Source organism: Mercenaria mercenaria, chromosome 8 (assembly GCF_021730395.1).
Source record: "Mercenaria mercenaria strain notata chromosome 8, MADL_Memer_1, whole genome shotgun sequence".
Lineage (NCBI taxonomy): Eukaryota > Metazoa > Mollusca > Bivalvia > Venerida > Veneridae > Mercenaria > Mercenaria mercenaria.
The window spans coordinates 76,861,945-76,883,918 of NC_069368.1; the positions used below are offsets into that span (position 1 = coordinate 76,861,945).

At 31.4% G+C, this 21,974-nt stretch overlaps 1 long non-coding RNA gene across 1 annotated transcript; it reads left to right on the forward strand.

Moving 5' to 3' along the window:
* Window positions 1-11,226: 11,226 nt before the first annotated feature.
* On the forward strand, window positions 11,227-21,700 carry LOC123566037 (uncharacterized). The gene is made up of 3 exons (XR_006689326.2): window positions 11,227-12,039; window positions 19,836-20,299; window positions 21,431-21,700. It is a non-coding gene; the product is annotated as an uncharacterized LOC123566037 (long non-coding RNA).
* The last annotated feature ends 274 nt before the right edge of the window (window positions 21,701-21,974 follow it).

A 21,974-nucleotide genomic window follows, 5' to 3' on the forward strand; every position in this document is an offset into this window, starting at 1 on the left:
TGGTCAAGGCCGCTGTCTTTGATCACTTGCACCTCACCAATATTGGTTCCTCTGAGTTTGAAAGATGCAACATGCTACATAAGGGTGAAATCCATTGAAAATGCTCCGAACAGGAACAAATTGGATTGCATCCCTTCACAATAACTTGCAATAGGACAACTCACTCTGCCAGATTAGATAAAGAGTAAGACTGAATGACCTCCCTTTCATAAACAAAGATGGTTATACCAATACACATCTGATAATATATTAAAATTATCTTTCTTTTGGACTTTATATAATTTCGAAATTCAGACAACACTTTGATATCTAAATGCAAATCTGGCATGCGTATACATCTTTTCCTAAAGCATATATTTCCATGACAAAATTTAATCTATTGCTAGAAAATGCACCTTAAAGAATCTTTTGACGTTTGTTCAAGCAGATCTCCCAATAAAAAGATTTGCAGAACTGTAGTGCATGACTAGAGACAAACTTCTGTGAAGTTACCTCGGATAAACATAACAGGGGTTTACCATGTCAAACAGTACTTATGAAAAGGAATTATCTTGAGCGAAATTATAAGAAATGATATATCTATGTTCAGCATATCAGCTTTAGTGCGTTTTAAATCATTAGCATTCTAGTGAAAATAAAACATGTTATACTAATATATGGCTCATAGCCGTCAGTTGATGTTATCCTTACAAATTCAACACAAAGATTTATATAATACTATTATATAACCATGCCGTATTAGACCCTGACAAATCAAAACTTCGGGGTGACACTAAAATCATTATTTCAGGCTTGGGTGGACACATAGACAGAACCACTGGCCTTCAGTTAGACAGCTAAATGGCACATCCCAAGCAATGTTTCGAATCAATAAAGCTGAAAGGCAAATGATTCAAGCTCAGTGATCTTAACTTCGCCCGGGAGGCCCCTGAAATGTCTTAAATTCTCAATATCCATTATATTGACGACTGTATTCTTGCTGAAGGTCGCACGCAATCAAAACCTCGATTTTGCACGGGTCACAATGTAACGAAACTTCACAAAGACTAAACGATCAAAAGTTTGATGCAATGAAATATATGGAAATAGATATCGGAAGTGTATAACATAAAAAGTAAGAAAATACTCCAGGAAAAAATTGGACACAGTTAAAATAGAGTCATAAGGGAGTACTGAATATTTATAATGAACACACATGAAACATATAATAACGTTACCTAGATAAAGTAGATATTAAGGACATCATGTATCTCTAACATAAGATATCATCTATACCCATGATATGATTGTAATCAAGACATGTTTCAGAAATGCCGAAAGCCTCTGAATAGGCCGGTCATATTACAACAGATTATGTCAAAAGGTGATACAAATTCCAACATGAAATGTTTTTATTGTTTTATAATCTTTAGATATCAATGCATTTTAGAAAAATATCCTCAAAAAAGTCCCATTGGAAAATGTTAAAAAAAAATGAGATCACGAAGGGCACCCTCATTGAAATTGTTTGTTTCTTTGTTTGTTTGAGGTTTAACGCCGTTTTACAACAGTATTTCAGTCATGTACGATGGGCAATTAACCTAACCAGCATTCCTGGATTCTGTACCAGTACAAACCTGTTCACCACAAGTAACTGCCAACTTCTCCACATGAATTATCAGAGGTGGAGGACAAATGAATTCAGACACAATGTATTTTATCAAATCGTCACGGAGAACATACGCCCCGCCCGGGGATCGAATTTGCGACCCCGCGATCTGTAGACCAACGCTCTCCCTACTGAGCTAAGCGGGTGGGCTCAGAAAAATTGAATGATTCAGACGATTCAAGAAGTTCATTCATTAGATAATATACATTCTCTTAAACCTATACGTTGGTTTGTTTATTCAATCAGGGACATTAATCATATCAAATGTCATATAAATTAAAGCTGATACTGAACTGTGTTGTAACATATTTACAAATGAATGCATTAATTTACACTATATATTTACCCCACCCATCAATAAAACGTACATGCAATATGTTTAAACTATTTCCTTGAAAATCGTACTAAATGTTACAAATGTTTTAATTTTTACAACAGTATATTAAAAGAAACATAAAGGAAAAAAACCCAGATCAACAGTGGCTGTGCTACATTTAATATAGACGAGGTCACCACGGTAAAATGTTAAAATTTTCAGCTAACTGCAAATGTACACAACGTCGTAATGTACATGAATAAAAGCATTGCGAGGACAAAATCTGCGATATACTGTAATGTTATGCTTTATTATGAAGTTGGTCTGCTGTCCTTAGAAATAAGACATGGTTCTTTAAAGCACGTTAATTGCCAATTCAGGATGTGAACAAAATTTTCATCGCTCGCTCAAGATTATGAACGTCAGTTAAGTTAATGTTCCGATTCTTTCTCTATAACATCTAAAGCCATCCCATTAGAGCAACCTGTGCCAAGAAACAAGTTCATCACCACTTTTATCACCATTCCCAGTGAAGAGGGTTTGTTTTCCTTCCAATATATTTCTGTACTTTAATGGCAGTATACTCTTAAACTATGAAACTTTGCATCTGCCACCGATGTGCTTGTTGTTGCCTTCGTAGTAACGTAAATGTGTTTAATGTTTCATTTGTTTTATCTCTGTACAAACGTACAAATGATTTAATACCAGCTCTTTCAATGCCATCATGTGAACGGTGTTTATTTACAAAAACCTTTGCCTGGGATCTAAAAAAAATATCATTTAATAATTTCCTAACTAGATCTGACACAGCTATTTGTTCCCTTTCAGTGTTTTCAAAATAATGCATGGTTTTCAAAAATGCCTCTACAGATGATTCTTTTGTTGGGTTACCTTATCTACGTTTTGCATTATTTTGAGGTGTTTAATGTTGAATCGGATCTTGCCATACTATCCTGAAATTCGTGATACAAATTTGATGATACCTTGCACCAACTGGTATTAAATCATGTACGGTCTCATGTCTACAGAAAACATTTTATCTACATTAGAGGTACCCTTTGCAGCTCGAAGTAGATTCGGGTGGCAGTATTTTTTCCTCCACTCGCAGTGGACAATGCTGCCTGGTGTAACATACATTGTTCGCCTGCAATTTTATAAAAAGAGCAATGAATGTAAAGATTAATTGATTTTTTGCATATATAGTGACCAATGACAATCTATAGTTATAAAAGGGTTAATACAAATGTACTCATTATGGTCTCTTTTATAATTCATTCTTTTTTGTACTTACATCAAAGATGTTTGGATAACAAAGGAGATACCATGACACACAAGTATTTAGTGTAATGTTTTAATGCAGAGAAATAAAGACGGTGATATAAAAATACAATACCCTTCTTTTAATCAGATATATTACACAATTGAATATTAAAATTAAATTGGTAATAAGTAAAGCGCGATTGCTTTATTCTGCTTCCATTCTTCTGAATGGTTTATATAAATATACAACAATTAGCCATGAAATAGCATAAACTACTAAAATGCATGAAAATAATTTTACACAACGTTGCTGTTTTACGTAAGTCTTTCATGTCGCAAATAACACACTTCACCTCAGCACTAAAAAGGGAAACGTTACTGCTGATTTGTAATATGTATCCGGATATTATATGCACTAGTATACTAAAGTATTCAAAACTCTTTTGTAAAACGCAGCTGTTACAAATCCAAATAATAAAGTTACCTCATGATTAAACCAGCAAGCGCCAGATAAATAGTGTAGGAACGCTAGCAACACTTTCAACAGTAAAAAAAACTTGTTTCTTTTAGTAGCACGGACAGCAATCATGAATTTTGATCAGAAAATAACAAATCAAGTTCCAATGCATAACAATGATATTTAAAATAAATTGTCAGTACTTTTGAAAGAAATATACCTTGATTACTAATAAATACAAAAAGAAAATATTTAAGTACATTTTTACGAATTAATTTTTAACACAAACACGCTTCCGTGTATTTATTTTCCATGCATGATCCGTGTGACTGATTATATATTTTACCAGACCATTCCTAGAATCAGCAATCGTTGACAATTATTGTACTTACACTAACATTTCATACCGGTCAGTGCATGCATACATGCTTTAAATAAAACATTGTCTTAGCGAATTTCGCGGAAACCCATGAAAATCAATCAGCCTTGATAACTGTACAATTTAGTGTTGCATTTACCAAGTAATGAACGGTTGACATACTTCAATCAGTAAATTCTTGTACTTACCATGCGCGATTTACTCAACAATAACCAGGAATTCGTCGAAAAGAGTGGTGTTCTACACAATGACACAAAGCATCGATGTTTACTTCTTACCGGAAGTAGGGAAAACATAGCACACGGTGCATGATAAAGGACACTGGAAAATATTTTTTCCTAATTAATATAATGTGATATCTCAGTATCCTGTAGTTTTATTTTTGGAGACTTTTTTTGCTGTGTGTTATCTCGTGTAACCCTACCTATTACATGCTAAATATATCGTGTTGGATTTAGTTTGACCATACGTTTAACTATAACCGGCCTAGAACTCAATTTATTCGTTTTAATTTTGCCCTTACAAACTATTTAGAAATGTTCATTAAATAACATTAGTTACATTCTAAAGATATTGTACAATATTTTTTGGACCAGCTAAAGTAAATATCATATAAATGTACTGTTTGTCCGCATACCATTAAAGACTTTTTATTCTTGATACAATGATATAAGTAATTTAGCACTGTTTAAAAAGACGATGATGTCAACAAAAATGAACTTACCACCAATCCTACATCAAACATTTAGATTTAATGGAATGCATGCACAATTAAATGATTTCAGTTTCGACGTTGAATAACGAATAGGAAATTGTCCACTTGACAATTTGACACTTGATTTGTCACTTAATTGGTTCGCTACATTGCATTGCCAATAGGAAAGTTCATTGAAAGTAACGCCTATAGATTTTATAGTAAAACACCGGTTTGAGTTAAAATATACAACTTTTATAATGTGTCACGTAATTGTAGTCATATAATTAGCCGCGATGTTCTTGGTTTGATGCTTTTGAATTATATATTTAGGTTTTGAAATTCCGCGACTGGTATATATGTATAACTCGTATAGTGGCTATTTTACTTAATATCAGGTAACGTAAAACATTTAGCTAAGAAACCTAAAGCCTTTGATGTTTCAGCTACATGTGTATACTCACTTTTCCAAACATACTTAAATATTTTGCAGATAATTTTCTTGAATTTCTCAGATGTAGCTAAATATATAACTCAAGAAAAGTTTTAAATAAGCTGCAGTCTTACAAGTGTTCAAATATTGCTAATGGGCCAAACCGTCTATTGTATCTGAATGTGTAGAGGATTAAATATGATATTACGTTCATATTATCTGGCTACGTTTATACTTAAATATGGCTGTAAGAAAACTCGTCTGCGCTTGATAGAAGACTGAATATTGACACTGGATCATGTGTTGTTAGGCGGATTTGGATTGTCTGTCAGTACATGTCAATCTTTTAAAAACTATGCAACCATTGAAGATAGCAGCAACCCACAGAGAAGTGCGACACAGTGATACCTATAAGGGCTATACAATTGTCTAAATCAAAAAGAAATGATCTTACTGTAAATGTATAAAAGCCTTACATCTACGCTTATGACAAAATATATGGACAATGTTGAGCATACACTTGTCATATGTTATACGTAAACATTTTAGACCCGTAATAAATAATGGAATTCTAATCTAAAGTATAATATTTTTCTTAATTATTCTTTCATCAATTTGACCTGTACCCTTAATCAAACCATATTATGCTGTTAAAATTATACAGCATCTATTGCATTGTAAGAGCTTCTAAATATATATTATTTGTATTTTGAATTTGAGTGTTCGGCAAAAATTTGACCTTACGTAAGATTACCTCAGGCAACTATTTAGGACAAGATATGTTTTCTAAGCATACTTTTTGGTTTTATCATGGTTTCGTAATATCCATTGAATGTATTATATTGGTAAAAGTAGAACTATGTAACATTTGTTATTTGTTCACATTTTATATTTTTTCGTATGACAGGGTTCAGGCTGAATTTAACCTAAACAATAACTATCCATTTTCTCCTTATTGTAACTTTACACTATCGTGTATTAACGTCATGTTCTTAATTTATCGGGATATTGGTCTATTTGAAATCATCATTTATTTAGAAATTCAATTACTTTACATATTGCGGTGTATTTAAATATGCAGAAATACCAATTAAATTTGTTTGAGAGGAAAACGGATGTCATTTCATACTCTTTGGCGTTTCAAGTTCATGGGAAATGATTGATTTTATATATAAATGAGGCTTTTTGAAAACAATCATTGATGTTCACAATTGAATGTGTCTTTATTAACTCCAATTTTCAATTTTAATTAAACACGTGTAACCATATACAGAACTTGTCACCAAGAGACAACGTTATATCTGAAAGAAACGGTTATCTTCACAAGAAAAAACATGCATATATGTTTTGTAGGAAATAAAATATACATTTAAGTATAACTTATAAACTTGGTTAATTATAGGGTTTAATTTGAATATGAAAGTCTATAGTTGGTTCCGAAGTCGATTATCTTAAGTTAGGAAAGTTATGCTTAAATGTGTATGCTTGCAAGTAGCATAATATCTGGTTCCGATTCTCCGATTCGTGTGCCTGACATACACAATAATCTGTCTATTTGTCGATTGTGTAAATATCTTTTATTTTTAATTTATATGAACATGCAAATTTAAGGAGAAATAAAGGAAAGAAAAACCTTTCTGAACAAAAATGTAAAAGATGTAGTCTTTAACATGTTTGGAACTTTTGGCTCCAACGTTTACGGGCCATATGAGATTTGTGTTAATGCAAAAAAGAATCTGTATTACATGTTTCTGCATCATTTGATACCCACTAATCATGTTATTACATTTTAAATTGAATTGTCGTCTTTTTTATGCTTCAATGATTTAGAAGCAAAATGTAGCTTTCCATCAGGTTCAATTGCAATAAGCACATAGTAAAAACACTAAATAGGCTAAATAGGGCTTAAAGGTGAGTGTTGTTTGAGGCTTTTGTTTTCAAATTTTATTTCACTTTTTCCTTTAGTTGACATTTTTTGTTGTTAATTTGTCAATTTGAGTAAATGTTTTAAGCATTTGCAGTGAAAGACTTAAGCAGAAATCATTGAAATATTAATGTATCTCAAAGCATCTCGGAAATACATTCTTGACTGGATCTACCGTCTAACACTTAATTCAATATTTACTTTTTCAGATTTAACGTATAGTCACTTGTCGTTTTTTATCCTTTATGAATTACTATCATGAATATTGCCATGTGGCCTATATATCATTGCTATAACTCCATTTCATATTGGGTTTTCATTCCTGGACATGATGAAGTACTCGCTGTGGCCTAAATTTGATTTTTCACATAACCCTCAATATCCGTCACGCATGTACATAGTCTGAATAAATTTTGAAGTGAAGAGTCGAAATCGTTGTGGCTTGTGAATTTGTTTTTTTTTTTGTTACTGTCTGTCTATTTCATTCTGTCTCCAGAAGAGAACAAACTTTGCACGGATCATGTTTTGTACTAATTTCGTAGAGGTGAATTTGTACTTTCTGTTTATACACGAATTACATATACTGTATTGTTACAATTCTTGTATAACCAGTTTATTTTATAACATTAGAAAACATATTTCGGAATATGTAGTGGAGTTTTTCAACATCTATAACTGAAAGATGTAAACTTCAGAAAAACATCACTGTCTTCAATGTATGTTCCTCAACATGACTTACATATCAAACAGATTAACAATCTGTATACATATTGCACACAAGTTTATAAGAATTATAGGTATCTTAAAACACGTTTTAAGGGGTTTGTAATTGTTGTTAAATAGTATTTAGTTTGAGTTATAGCCAGAATTGTGACCAAACATTACAATAACATCAAGTAACAAAACCATTTGCACACAATATGTTTTCTAAATATAATTCTGACATTGGCATGGTTTAGTAATACAAAACATATCATAAGTAATAGTAGAAAAAAACACGTATTACATTTTTATTTCTTCAAATTTAAATTGTGATTTTATACGCTCTAGGCTGAAACTAAATTAGGGTATCGCTCTAATTTTTATCAGTTTTGTATCAGTATGCTTTGTCAGCGTCAAGTATTAAATCGGCTACTTTGTTTCTTTTAAATTTTCACCCTTGCTGAAATGAGAAAACCCTTCAAATTTATCCACGTAGAAATACCAATTAAACTTAATAAAAAGGAAACGGATGTCATTCGATTTTTCTTTATCTTTTTGAGTAGATGGGAAATGACAATTTTATGTATGAATGTAGCTCTTGTTGCTTTTGCAGACAATACTTTAAATTTAAAATCAAATGTGTCATTCATTCTTAAATCCAATTTTGAATTTCAAGTTTACCCGTATAATATATATCAATTTCATCACAAACACAGAACGTTATACTGAAAAAACACGATTTTACACGTAAGAAGCATACGACCATCTTAGGTACGAACAAAAATTTAAATATACATTTCGCACTTATAATCTACTTTTCTGCATGAATTTTTATTTTAGTCTTTCATAAACCTACAATATCTTATCAAAACAAACCAGTTAAAACTGTGTGTAGCACAGGAACAGCATATTTGTAAGAAAAACGTCCCCCAATATATGCTACGTAATTCAGTGTTTTCTTGTTTTAGTGCAATATTGGATAGTTTTGTTTAACTAGAGTGAGTAAAACGTTAGTAATATATGAAAGTCACTAGATAAATATATTTCTATAGTGCCATAATTCATAATTATAAAATGGATAAAATATATGGGTAACTTTTGTTACTTATTTTCTTAAATATGAGGACAATTTAATGGAATTAACTATTGTTTGACAGAACTAGCATCAATATGAAATACATATACAATAATTTGGATTCATAACATGTTTGATATAGATGTTCTGTGTTAAAGAATTGCTTACATGTATGAAATGATATCATTAAATTTGATATAATTAAATTTTGGTTACATGCTATAAGATATAGTTGCTTTATGTCAAAGCATTCCTTACGAAATAATTATTTACAAATTTGAGTACAATATTTAAAGGGTAAGGATCCTGCAAGAAAGATTATTGCCTGTATAAACAATTTGATAATACGTCAAACAGGACCATGCATCTACATATGTCTGAGTCCTTGTACATACAAAGCGTTGAAATTTTCAAAATTGAAAAAGGCGGTGCTAGCTGTTAGTATATGCGTTCCTAATACTGGGCTTAATCTGTTAAAAAAACACAGGTCGAAATAATTTTCGATTAGAGCTAATGCATGTTTTCATTCACATATATGAATATATCACAGGACATGTTTTCATTCATGTCCTGTGCTGTGAAAAAATGTAATTTATGTTATGACATGTAACGGCTGCCATAAATATTACATAGAACAAACCTGATACAAATTAAGAACTAGAAGAACAATTAACTTAACAAATTAGAGACCCATCGGTATGAAAATTACCTGTATGTAGTCATATAGACATTTGCTGTACAACAGAGCCAAAGTTTACTATATTCCCATTTTACAAAATAAAAACAAACAGTTTATCAGCTAGATTAACAAAAGGAAAATACTTTATTGATGTTTTAAACCGAAATTAAACACGCGGAACATTTCACATGATATGGATAGATAATTAAAGTCATAACGTCATTAACTTCCCTGTTTGACGTCGAAGTTATGTCCCTTGTTTCCTTGACGTCAACGTCAGAACTATTGAATCAATTCCTTTTCTTTTATTGTTATATATTTAGACACACTGATTAGCCATTTACGGCGAAACTAGTTTGTGACTTTTCTATTAAAATTTAAGAAAATCTAAGCGAGCGTGGGAAGTCATTTTATAATTTTACAACAATCATTCAATTTGTTTATTTTGGGTTTAACGTCATTTTTGACGGTGTTTTGGGTTTAACGCCATTTACGGTATTTCAGTTATGTAACGGCGGACAGTTAACCTAACCAGTGTACCTGGATTCTGCACAAGGTCCCCACATGAATCAGAAGTGAATGAAGAATTATTTCAGACACAATGTATTTAATCAAATCGTCACTGAGATTAAACGCCCGCCCGGGGAACGAACTCACGACCCTAAGCTGTCCCCTTTGAGCTTATCGAGTGGGGTTTGTATTGCTTTAAAGTAGAATACAGAACTTAAAGACACTGATTCTGGTTTGCGAGGTATGTAGCCTAAGGGTATGATACTGTCTGCGTAATGATGATAGGGACCAATATACAAGACTGGACCATTGATAGACTAGCCTCCGTTTATCATAATAAGCTACCGTATAGCTACTTTGCAAATGTTACCACAGCAAAAGTTATAGTCTAATTGATCATGACATTTCTCAACATTTAACAAATTAAAGTTGAATAATGAACTTACAATCGTATTTTAAATCTTAAAAACCCTGTACAAAAAAATAACATCTTTAAAGTATTCATTCTTTCGCATCTTAATGAATATTAGAACGTGTAATGACATCCGTTCCTTCTAGCATAATTTCAATGGTACTTCTACACGATTAAATAAACCAATGTATTTAAAAGGATAGGTACACACAAAGACAATAAAAGACAATCTAACACCAATCAGCTTGATACTTTTGAATGATTATGCTTGATTAGAAGTCTTTCATTACAAGTTTTTAAATTTCAAGTTTTATATACCACGCTCTATATTAGCATATAGATGGTAAATGTTTCCGCTGGCTGAGAAAAAACAAACTGATCTACCCTGTTTTGAAAATTGAATAAACTGATGGGGGATTATGTTTGATATCGAGTTATTCTATAAAAATATATTAAATGACATTTGGAGAAGAATAACAGAGCCGCCAACAAATATCATTTATTCTTTTCATGTTTGCCAGAAAGAGATTTTTACCAAAACAAAAACACACTGTTTAAAAGTGTTCTCAAACAAAAAGGATTGTATTAAATTATACATGGAGTGAAAATTAATACAAACTCACTCGATGTTTTAATTTTAAAATTCATAGAAAATAAGCAACCAAGTGCATTTACAGTTATATTGAAACGATATGATCAACTATTTTCGTCAACGTGATTTTTGCCGCCAAAAGATTGAAATTCGTTTTTTAAAACATGGAATTATCCTTGACATTACACTTTAAAGATTAAATTAATAAATATTCCGCGTGTATTATATTTGCAACAGTCTGCGAAAAGTATTTTTTTTCTAAATTGTCAAAGTAATATCGATTATCCTTAGGACGGCCAGCTTAGCACAATAGGGAGAGTGCAGATCTACGGATCGCGGGGTCGTGAGTTCGAGCCCTGGGCGTATGTTGTCCGTGGCGATTTGACAAAATACATTGTGTCTGATACCATTCGTCCTCCACCTCTGATTTGTGTTGGGAATTTGGCAGTTACTTGCGGAGAACATGGTTTGTAGTGGTAAAGAATCCAGGAACACTGGTGAGGTTCACTATCCGCCGTTACATAACTAAAATACAAAAAAAAGGACGCCAGGCATAATGTTTCACAATCTCGACAGGCATGCGTATGTTTATGACAACACAGATAATCAAATCTTAAATTTCCATGTAAATATTATTAGATTCGGTTCAGTAATAAGAAAGTTGATATTTTCTAAATTTTAGTAATTTATGTTTTTATCCCAAGAACCACTATAACGGGCCTTAAATTGTCAAATTCAAATCCGCGCCAAAGTAGTCGCATTTCCCGGTTATATCGTCATTCCCGTGGAAATCGTCAAATTTCACGGCTATGTAATGAGTCCCGTGTAAATCCAATATTTCGCGGGACATAACCCTACAAATAGAATGGACTAGATATCTTTAGTACACACCATCTTCGACTGTTAGACGAAATTATGTCACTTTGATTTCTTGGTTGAAAATTTTTGCTCGATCGAGGTAAGAAATTTATTTGTTAGATTTTTGTATAAGTTTTGAATTACGATTTTTATTCAGTAAATTTTTGTTCATTCACAGAATTTTGTAAAAGGTTACTTTTCCGCAAGAGATTGGCTAAATTCGGTATGTCAGGTTAATTTATTAAATTGTTCAGACCTTTTGGTAATTAATTTCGAAATATGAATCTAAAATGTTTCGTTTGTATAAACTGTAAGATTTATATTTGAAATTTGGGTAACATGGTGGGCCGGTGGTCTAGTGGTTACAGGCTTGACTGTCAATCAAGAGGTCAGTGGTTCGAATCCCGGTCCAGCAACTGGAAATTTCTGAGATGCTCTTGAGTGTCTCCCACCTAAATATAGGCTTGTACTGGTTCTTCCCAGGAAAGACGGCTTCGCGTGTATCCGTGCTATACGCCGGGCACGTTAAAGAACCAGACTGTCTATTCGAAAGGAACTATGCTAAGTTAGCCGGACACGTCTGTACCTGAAAAGTTCTCTCTGTCTGTTCTGGGGCTTTATTTCACTCTGTCCCTCTGGTCAGATCGCTCTTTGTCTGTACCAATAGAGGATGATTTCGCGCCTTGTGTGCCTACAGTCGCTATGTAAATCTGATATAATAATATAATAATAATAATAACAATAATAATATTAATTTTAATGATTATATTAATATTAATGATAATAATAATAATAATACATGTAACAATAATAACATAATCATTAGAAAGAACTCCGGTACTGCATTGCATTGTAATTTATAAATGTATGTGTTCAGTCTAGTATTGTGTATAGGTATCAACGTTTTTACGGTTTAGCGGGACCATATTTCAAAATATGTTTTTAGTGCTACTTTAAGTTTGAAGTAAAAGGAACATCTTTAATCCTTCAAAATAGAAATTAAATGCAATCTATAGGACTGTTCATCTTCTAGAAAACATATACTGAGCTCAGATTTTTTTAGTTTTCTTTTCGTATTTTTCTTCTTTTAAGATTTTTTTTCTTCATTCATTGTAAATATTTTTCTTGTAAATAATCTTGTACATATTGTAATGAGTGTTAAGTTGTTCCGATAGTTGCTGTCCCCGGTTCGTCCATCCTGTCACAGCTAGATAATTTCAGGGATCAGGCAAATCACTTAATGTTTCAAAGTAACAGTCTTCAATTAATGATAATTAGCTCAACTCCTATTGGCTGGAGACTCTATACTTTACTGGTCATTTTGTTGATGTTCCCGTCAGACAATGTCTTTGAATCAACAACATACCAGTCCTATCGCATAGATGCTCGGCCTCTTACCTGTTAATTGAAGTTGCAACTCTATATGATTGCCCTGACTCCTGGATGCTCAGCGCCTATATGCTATCACATGTAGCATTCAACTACCATATAGGTATATCCTCGATTCCTTGGCTGTACTTCGCCAATAACGCTGGACCTTGTCTATAAGCTTTAACTCTCCTACTATCTCAGTAGATTACCAAACTCTGGGTGTCTGTCTCAGCTTTCCGATGCTCAGCCTATATTTGCTATCGTCTATAGCATTCAACTACCATTAAGGTAAAACTCTTATGCACTGGCCCTATAGCTCATAACCTTGTTGAAATTCTACAACTCTTCTTAAATCTTTAATTTATCCGCCCTGACAGTGTAGTTGCAATAACTTCCTCATTAAGATCCTGAGATAAACTATTAGCTGAATTTTCGATGTGTCTTTTTCGATCGCTGGATACAGAATGATCTCTTTGTCATACATCTACCTATTTATACTTTGATTGGTGCTATTTATATATTTATAGAACTTGTATCTGATTGGTCCAAATTTATACATAGGGTTTTACAACTAGTATTTGCTCTAACAAATATCTTGTTCCCTTTAACTATTGGATATGACATGTTTGATGCTGGGATCCAGCTATCGACATAATGAACCCGAATCAGCCAAAAATGACCCACATCCTATTATTAACAACGCTTTACCAATAAGTATAGCTATGAAAAGGGAGTCAAGCACTATCAGTACTTATGTGTAACATTATTAATATATTAAACATACAAATTATTCTGACACATATAAATCATTGATATTTCATAAATCATAAAAAGAAAAGTTATGAAATATTTCAGCACTAACAAAGATCATGACATGCAAACATAAATTAGTTGAAAGCGAGTATTTTTCGGCAGACTGCATGATATAGGATTTGAAGCGCTGTATTTCGACATCTTGAACATTTAAAATTAGTTACTGGACAACATTTTTTTCTTAAATTTTATCTTACATAAACTATAGAGAAATCTTTAACTTTGTTTATTCACAGCCGCTGCGTCCTAGACATGTCACAGGCTACCACTGGCAAATTATCTAACTAGTACCTTCTTGGGTTTGAAGAATTTCCACAAACATTACTGTTGATAACAATTACATTTACTGCATGCAAATGATTTAGTGAAAGGAAAATTAAGTTAGAATTTTTAGTAAACTTTTTCTGTCCAAACTCATTACATTAAAACTAAGCATATTGCTCTAAAAGAATTTTATGTTGCATAGGTGTAGAAGAATGTAATGAATGGTGGAGTAAGTAAAATGCTGCCACATTTACAAAGAAAAAGTAATTATCATTATTCCAAATCCTTATTACTTTGTCTAAAACAAGTTTGATATTGTGTACATTATTTGTTAAATGCATATTAATTATGGTAAACATTCATGGTCACATAGTTTTAAATCAGCTTTTTCATATTAAATGTTTTCACATTTCATCATTTTATATCCTTCCATGCGGTATTATTCTGCCAAAAAATCATAACATGGAATATTACCCTTGTGATAGTAATTGCAGGTAATGAAATGAGTTTTAGCTATATTCTATAATCTCCAAAAAATATTTTGGCTGATCCTCTGTCTTAGTTTTTATTCTTCAAAAAGGTCAGTGATAATAAGTATTACATACACACTGACAGAGAAACTTCTTTTATTTACAATCGTGTTCTACAATACATATACAAGAGAGCAATTTGATTTATAGCATAAACAAAATGGATCTTTAGACCACTATTTAGCAATACATCAACCACACAAGCCTGTATTCCACATGCTTTCCAGTATGTTGTAAAAATTACCTCCCTTCCATCTGATATCTTTGTGAAGTCAGTTAAAAATGATTGTCTGGAAAGGAATGAGACGAAATTTAATTATATCATTATAAATAGACAGATATTGTAAAATTTAATCTAAAGTAACTTTATTTGAGAAATTTAAATACATCAAATGCTAAATAACAGACACAGAAAACATGCAGTTTTACTAGCTGCATTTAGGTCTTGAATTTTTTATTTTCATGTAACAGACAGATATTGAAGCATTTAAATTGGAATTTTAATGTAGCTAAGTTTTGTGCAATGTTAAAATGTATTTTATGGAAAGATGAATTAAAACAAGATACTAAATACCGTCTATAGTGTTGGATTATGTGAATGGCGGTAATGTTTTGTTCGCTTTTGATTGGTGTGGCATATAGCAGCAAAAGGTCAAATTCTACATCTTATTTTTTTTTTGTTGTTGTTGGATTTAACGTCGCACCAACACATGCTAGGTCACGACTTTCCAGCTTTAATTTAATGGAATAAATACTAAATAACACATTTTGAGTCATTTCTGTTTTCAAAATGGTACTTGATGTAAATTATTTTGAAACAAAGTGTAAAAAATATATATTTTATTGTCAATCGTATAAGCTGCCTTCATAGTATATAATATGTCTGTGATTTAAATGTTTCACATAATCATACTGGTCACTTACATACTGAGGCAAAGTCATTTACAATCTTTTTTATGTAGACTTCACATTTGCAATTTTAGCAAATTTCCACAATAGCTATTTAGTGTAGTATATGGAACAATCTTTATTATTTTGGGGCATGAACGTTTAGCCAAGGTAATACAGTTTTTGGTATTTTCAATGCTGTAGGAGGATGTGTAAAATGTGGCGTATTATGGGATATGATGTCCTTGTTAATTTTTTAACTATTCTTAAAAGATTGAAAACTTCGAAAATTTTAACGGCACATTCAACAACTGTAAAAAATGACAATTCGTTAGCTAACATAAAACTCAAAATTTGACCACCGTTAACTTAACGATTCGTTAAATTTATATTTTTTTTTTTGAACAACTGTGCCAATATGTTTTCTAAACATAATTCTGACATTGATATTGCTTAGTTATACCAAACATATCGCAAGTAATAGTAGACAGATGTTACATTTTTCTATTTGTTCAAACGTAAATAGCGATTTTTTAAGAGCTAGGTTTAAATCAAATGAAAGTATCACTATACCTTTTATCAGTTTTTGATCAAACATCTTGCTGTGTCAGTGTCAATCATCGGCTACATTGTCAATTTTAAATCTTCAAGGTTGCTGAAATGAGAAAACATTAAAATTTGACCATGCAGAAATACCAATTTAACTTTATAAAGAGGAAACGGATGTTGTTAGATTCTCTTTTAGAGTAGATGGGAAATGACAGTTTTTACGTTTGAATGTTACTCTTTTTATAATTGCAATCCTTTAAGTTTAAAATCAAATTTGTCATTCATTCCTAAATTCAATTTTAAATTTCATATTTACCCATATAACATATGCGAATTTCATCTCCAACACAGAGCGTTATATTGAAAAAACAGGGTTATCTATAGGTAAGAAGCATATGAGCATCTTAAAAACGAAGAAACATTTAGACATGCATACGTAGTATAAATCAACATTACTGTATGAATTGTTATTCTGTCTTTCATCAACCTGCAATATTCAAACGAACCGGTTAAATCTATATGTAGCAATAAGTATCAGGAACAACATATTTGTACGGAAAACAATTGAATAATAAACGAATAATAGAAATATATTCAAACTTGCTAGGAAAAGATATTAAATATTAATTGTTATTTGTAATGTCCGTTGCCGTTATTTCCGTCCACCAATATATGCTACAAAATGCAGTAGTTTCTTGTTTAAATGCAATATTTGATAGTTTTATTTCACTAGAGTGAGTACAACGTAAGTAATAAATAAAAATCAATACAGATAAATATATATTCATAATGCGATAATTTAAAACTGAATAAAGGGAAAATATCTGTATTTTAGGGCTTAACTATTGTTACTTTTTTATATGATGACAACTTAATGGAATGAAATATTGTTTGACAGAACATGAATAGATAAGTAATTGATATACGAGTACAATTATTTAGATCCATAGCATGTTGGATATAAGTGCTCTGTGTTAAAGCATTATTAATGAAAAAAATATTTATGTATATTGCTTTGTTAAAAATGATATAATTAAATTTTGATAAAGCATTATTTACAAAATAATCATTTATAAATATGAGTACCATATTTCAAGGGTAAGGATCCTGCAAGGATGATGATTGCCTGTACAAAATTAATTTGAGAATACTTATATTAACGAGTCTTGTATAAAAACATATGTAAATTGTTTTTTTCGATTCGGGCTAATGCCAGTCTAGTAGAGCCATTAATAAACTGAGTGAAAAAATAAGTATCATTTAAATAAATGTGTCATGACAATGCATCGTTGATATTTATAAGCACATTAAATATACCAGCTATTGCAGTTATTAATAATTAAAGTATCCAGAATAAATAAAAATGCCTATCGTGAAGGTAGTAGAAAAACTTTAGTGAACAGATATAAAACTATGCATTTAAAAGATTTGAAAGAATACAAATAAATGTATAAGTCTATATAAGTAAGTTTACTTCTTAATATTAATTGGTATAACACAAATCAATTAGTGTGCTTGAAAGCACTTTTCCTCTGGAAAATGGAAAATAAAATATCTATGGAATATCTTACTTTTGCTTTTGCGCAATTATTCCAGAGTTTTAAATGTTCCCATCATAACGGAATTTGCATCAAAAACAACGAATAAGGGTAATGTGTTTTATGTATTTTCAAAAATTTTAGCGAGATGTTTATTTATTTTGTTATCTCAACAACCATTCTTTTGTCTGCCCTCTTATCCACTTTATGCTAATCTCACTGTCTAAGAATATGAAATTTTGTTATAAAGTTCACATAACATGTTCATAAAAGAGTTTCTTGTCTTGTTGTATGCATCAACATAGATTTTTGTAAAATCATCATTTGAAATTATAGGTAAATGGTAACATCCATCCCTAAATATATAACTATAACAGTAAGATGTACAATTAACACGTATGCATAAACGTACGCGTACACGCAAGTGCATACATATTTTGCATTGAATGGCATCATCATATGAAAATTTAGAAACATTTACCTTTAAGTCATTGAAACAGTAAGACGAATTATGTATGTTTTCATATTTAAGCTGAATGTTTGATTTCTAAAAAAAACATTCTTTCAATTTAAATTTCTATGTACGAAATGTTATCTACATGTTGTGAAAACAAATATATATTACTGTGTAACATTTAACCTAACCAGTGTTCCTGGATTCTGTATCAGTAAAATCATGTTCTTCTCAAATAACTTCCAACTTCCACACATGATTCAGAGGTGGAGGACGAATGATTTGGGAAACAACGTCTTTTATCCAATCGTCACGGAGAATATACGCCTAACCCAGCTAAACTGAGATCAACGATTTTCCTATTGAGCTAAGCGGGTGGGCTTTGTATTGCTTCAAAGTAGAATACCAAATTTAAAGTAAAATACCGAACTTCATGATTTAATTTGATGATTGTTTTGTTGTCTATAAGAGACGGACTTTGAAATGTTTATCAAATTAAAGTTGCTTTGAGTGGCAAACGTAATTTAAATCTTAAGAAACCCTCTACTGAAAATAACATCTTTAAATTGTTCATTCTTACCCATCTATATGGATACTAGAAAATGTAATGACGTCAGTTGCTTCTAGCAAAATTTCAATCGCCACTTCTGCACGATTAAACAAATTAATATATATGAAATGATAGGTACAAACAAAGACGAATAATGACAATCTAACACCAAAGTAGCCGAAAAAAATGAATTTAGTCTTTTTGAGACAAATTAAAACCAGCTTGTTCAGCTTGATACTTGAAAATGCTGGGTTAGAAGTCTTCGATTACAAGTATTTGAACTTAAATCCACTGATCAATGATTCCAACTCATGACCATAATACATTTCATGTTTTTGGTAACAAAGCTGGCAGTACAACCTCATCTTTTTACAAACAAACAACATTTTTTTTTATATTAAAAAGTGTTACGATTTTGTTTTGCTTTATGAACCAGTATTTGATACACGAAGAGAAACAAACGCTTCTACTTCATGTATTCAAGAAATAAGCAAGTGATACGTAATTTGCTTGCATTTATATATATTTCAAGTTTTGTAGAGTTTATAGTTTGTTACATCATTTTAAAGCTTTGACAACAATATTTTACAGGTATTAATAAAATGTCTGTTTTGTACTTTGTTTGGGAATGTAGTAATAATCAGTTTACTCCATCAGTGTAATAATTATTTTCTTATAATCATTGTAATTGAAATACAGTCTATGAGAAGATTGCTTTAATCTCATGATATCACTGAATTTACGAGGTTATTTAGCAGATCTACTTGGAGATAAAGTGCCGTACTCTAATCAAGGCTTACCGGCATTGTATGTTGAGTCTAATATACGATACTATTACAGAACTCATTTTTAATGGATGCCTTTATCAGATAAATATGCTAGAAATGAGTTTGTTATACATCTTTAATGTATAAAGGTATAAATAACTTGTATTTGTAGGGGAAGCATGAAAACTGGTGTATGGCAATTCTTTCAGCAAAACACCTATACCTTTGTGAGCCTGTCAAAATATTTTGTTGATACAAAGAGATATAAATTACTTGCAGATTTATTTATTCGGCTGAATGGGGACAACAGTAATCAAATGTGTACGCCATTTATTTAGCAAACATACTGAACAGATGTGAATATACATGTCAGTTCGACAGTGAACAGGCGCTGTTGGTATTTTTCGATTTAAACGATGATAAATCTTTTAATATATACAGCATGAGAATAAGCAGTCTATCGTGTGGTTAGACAATACTTGTACAACAGGCGCCAAGAAACTATTATTTATTGTGCTTATAAGACCTGTCCTCACTGAAAATACTGTTAATAACCCAAACATCAGTACTGATTTCATGTCGACATTGTACAATGATCATCGAACAGAACGCATTTCCACGGAACACTTGATTAAGGTAAGTGTTAAATAAATAGTTATGAGATTTATGTATAAATTCACGAACAAAAAGCAGTTTATTGAGTGCATGTCAAAATGTATCCGATAAAAATGGGCAATTTTCCGTAATGGCCAAACCAAAAATATCAGATGCACTTCACCGAACGAAGAAGTAAGCATACACTTTTTAGAAAAAAAAATATCTTAAAATAAGATCAGATAAAATAGTATATGTATTGTGTTGAATATCATAATCATTCATAATTCTTCGAATTTGAATGTAATTTAAAATATTGAGACTGTTTATGAATTAATGTTGAAATAGGATCTACATGTTACATTCGCAAAGGTGTTTCTGCGTTTGCTATGGCCCTTTTGCGTCGTGTACCATTTGTTAAATACATATTTTGTACTCGCAAAAAAAGTTATTTGAAACCCTAATGGTTTGTTGTTGTTTTAATACGATAGATTGAGATGCATTTTATCTGTGTTATAATATGTTTATATTAGAGGAGTCTGTGATGCTTTTAAAAGATTGAAAGCTTCTGTAATTATGCTTTCGCTACTCATTGAAAATGTGTATTGTCAATAATTAAAATATGAACGAGTTTACTTGAACCATGGATTTGTTAAGTTCGTTAAAGTTTTGACACAGATGTGTGAATTACTTGCAGTCTCAGTATAGTCTCTAGTATAACATTTTGATTGACTTAATCATATATTTTGTGCTGCGGTTACAACCATGATGATTGTTATTATACATTTTAGATACAATAGGTTTGGCGGCCCTTTGCCTATAAGCTAGAACATAGTCGTCTGGTAACGAAATGCACGCTGCCAACCATGATAAAACAAACACATTTAGTCAAACACATTTCGTGTTTAACATCTGCACACGTATACTAATAAATCCATTAAACGGCTCACTATTTTTTTGACTTACAAAAAATTGTATATAAGACGATTACATGTACATCTGAATTGTATGCCTTACTATTTCTTGCATACCAGACGGTAGTCTCTGATGTTGTCAGCAGTGCTGGAAAACTCTGTCTTACACAACGGATGTAAGATGACTATAATGCTGTAACGTACAACATCCTATTGTATATGTATGTATTTTAAGACATTCTCAATATTTCTTTTGCAGCAATGGTCCATGTTGATGCTATTTCTTTAAAGGAAAAGTGTCAATAATCTGCAACCAATTTAACTGCTGTGCAACAAACTTGAAGAAAGGCGTAAAGATGTAGTTTTGTTTTTATTTTGTATTTATTAGGTTTATAAAGAAGAGCTTTAACGTATCAGTCATTTTGCTTGTCAAAGGTTTCGCATTTCCAGACCACGTGATCTAAAAGGCGGTGCGATCGGACGTTTGTTGACTGGTCAATTTATGATGTCATATTTATAATCTTGACGGAATATACTGTTTTCAACTCTATAATTTGTTACGCTGTTTTATGTACCAATTAGTTTGTTATTCACGAAGCTATGTTGACAGCTAAAGTTATTGCATTTTATATTTTAGAAAAAAATGTATTGTATCAAACATCTTGTAAAATGTTGCTTTGTTTGTAGAAGTAATTAGTTGTATTACTATACTATACTGTTTGAATAAAAAGAAAACAACAACAAAAATATGCAACGTATTATGTTTCCTGCTAACTTCATCCTCATTAGACATTTCTATTATT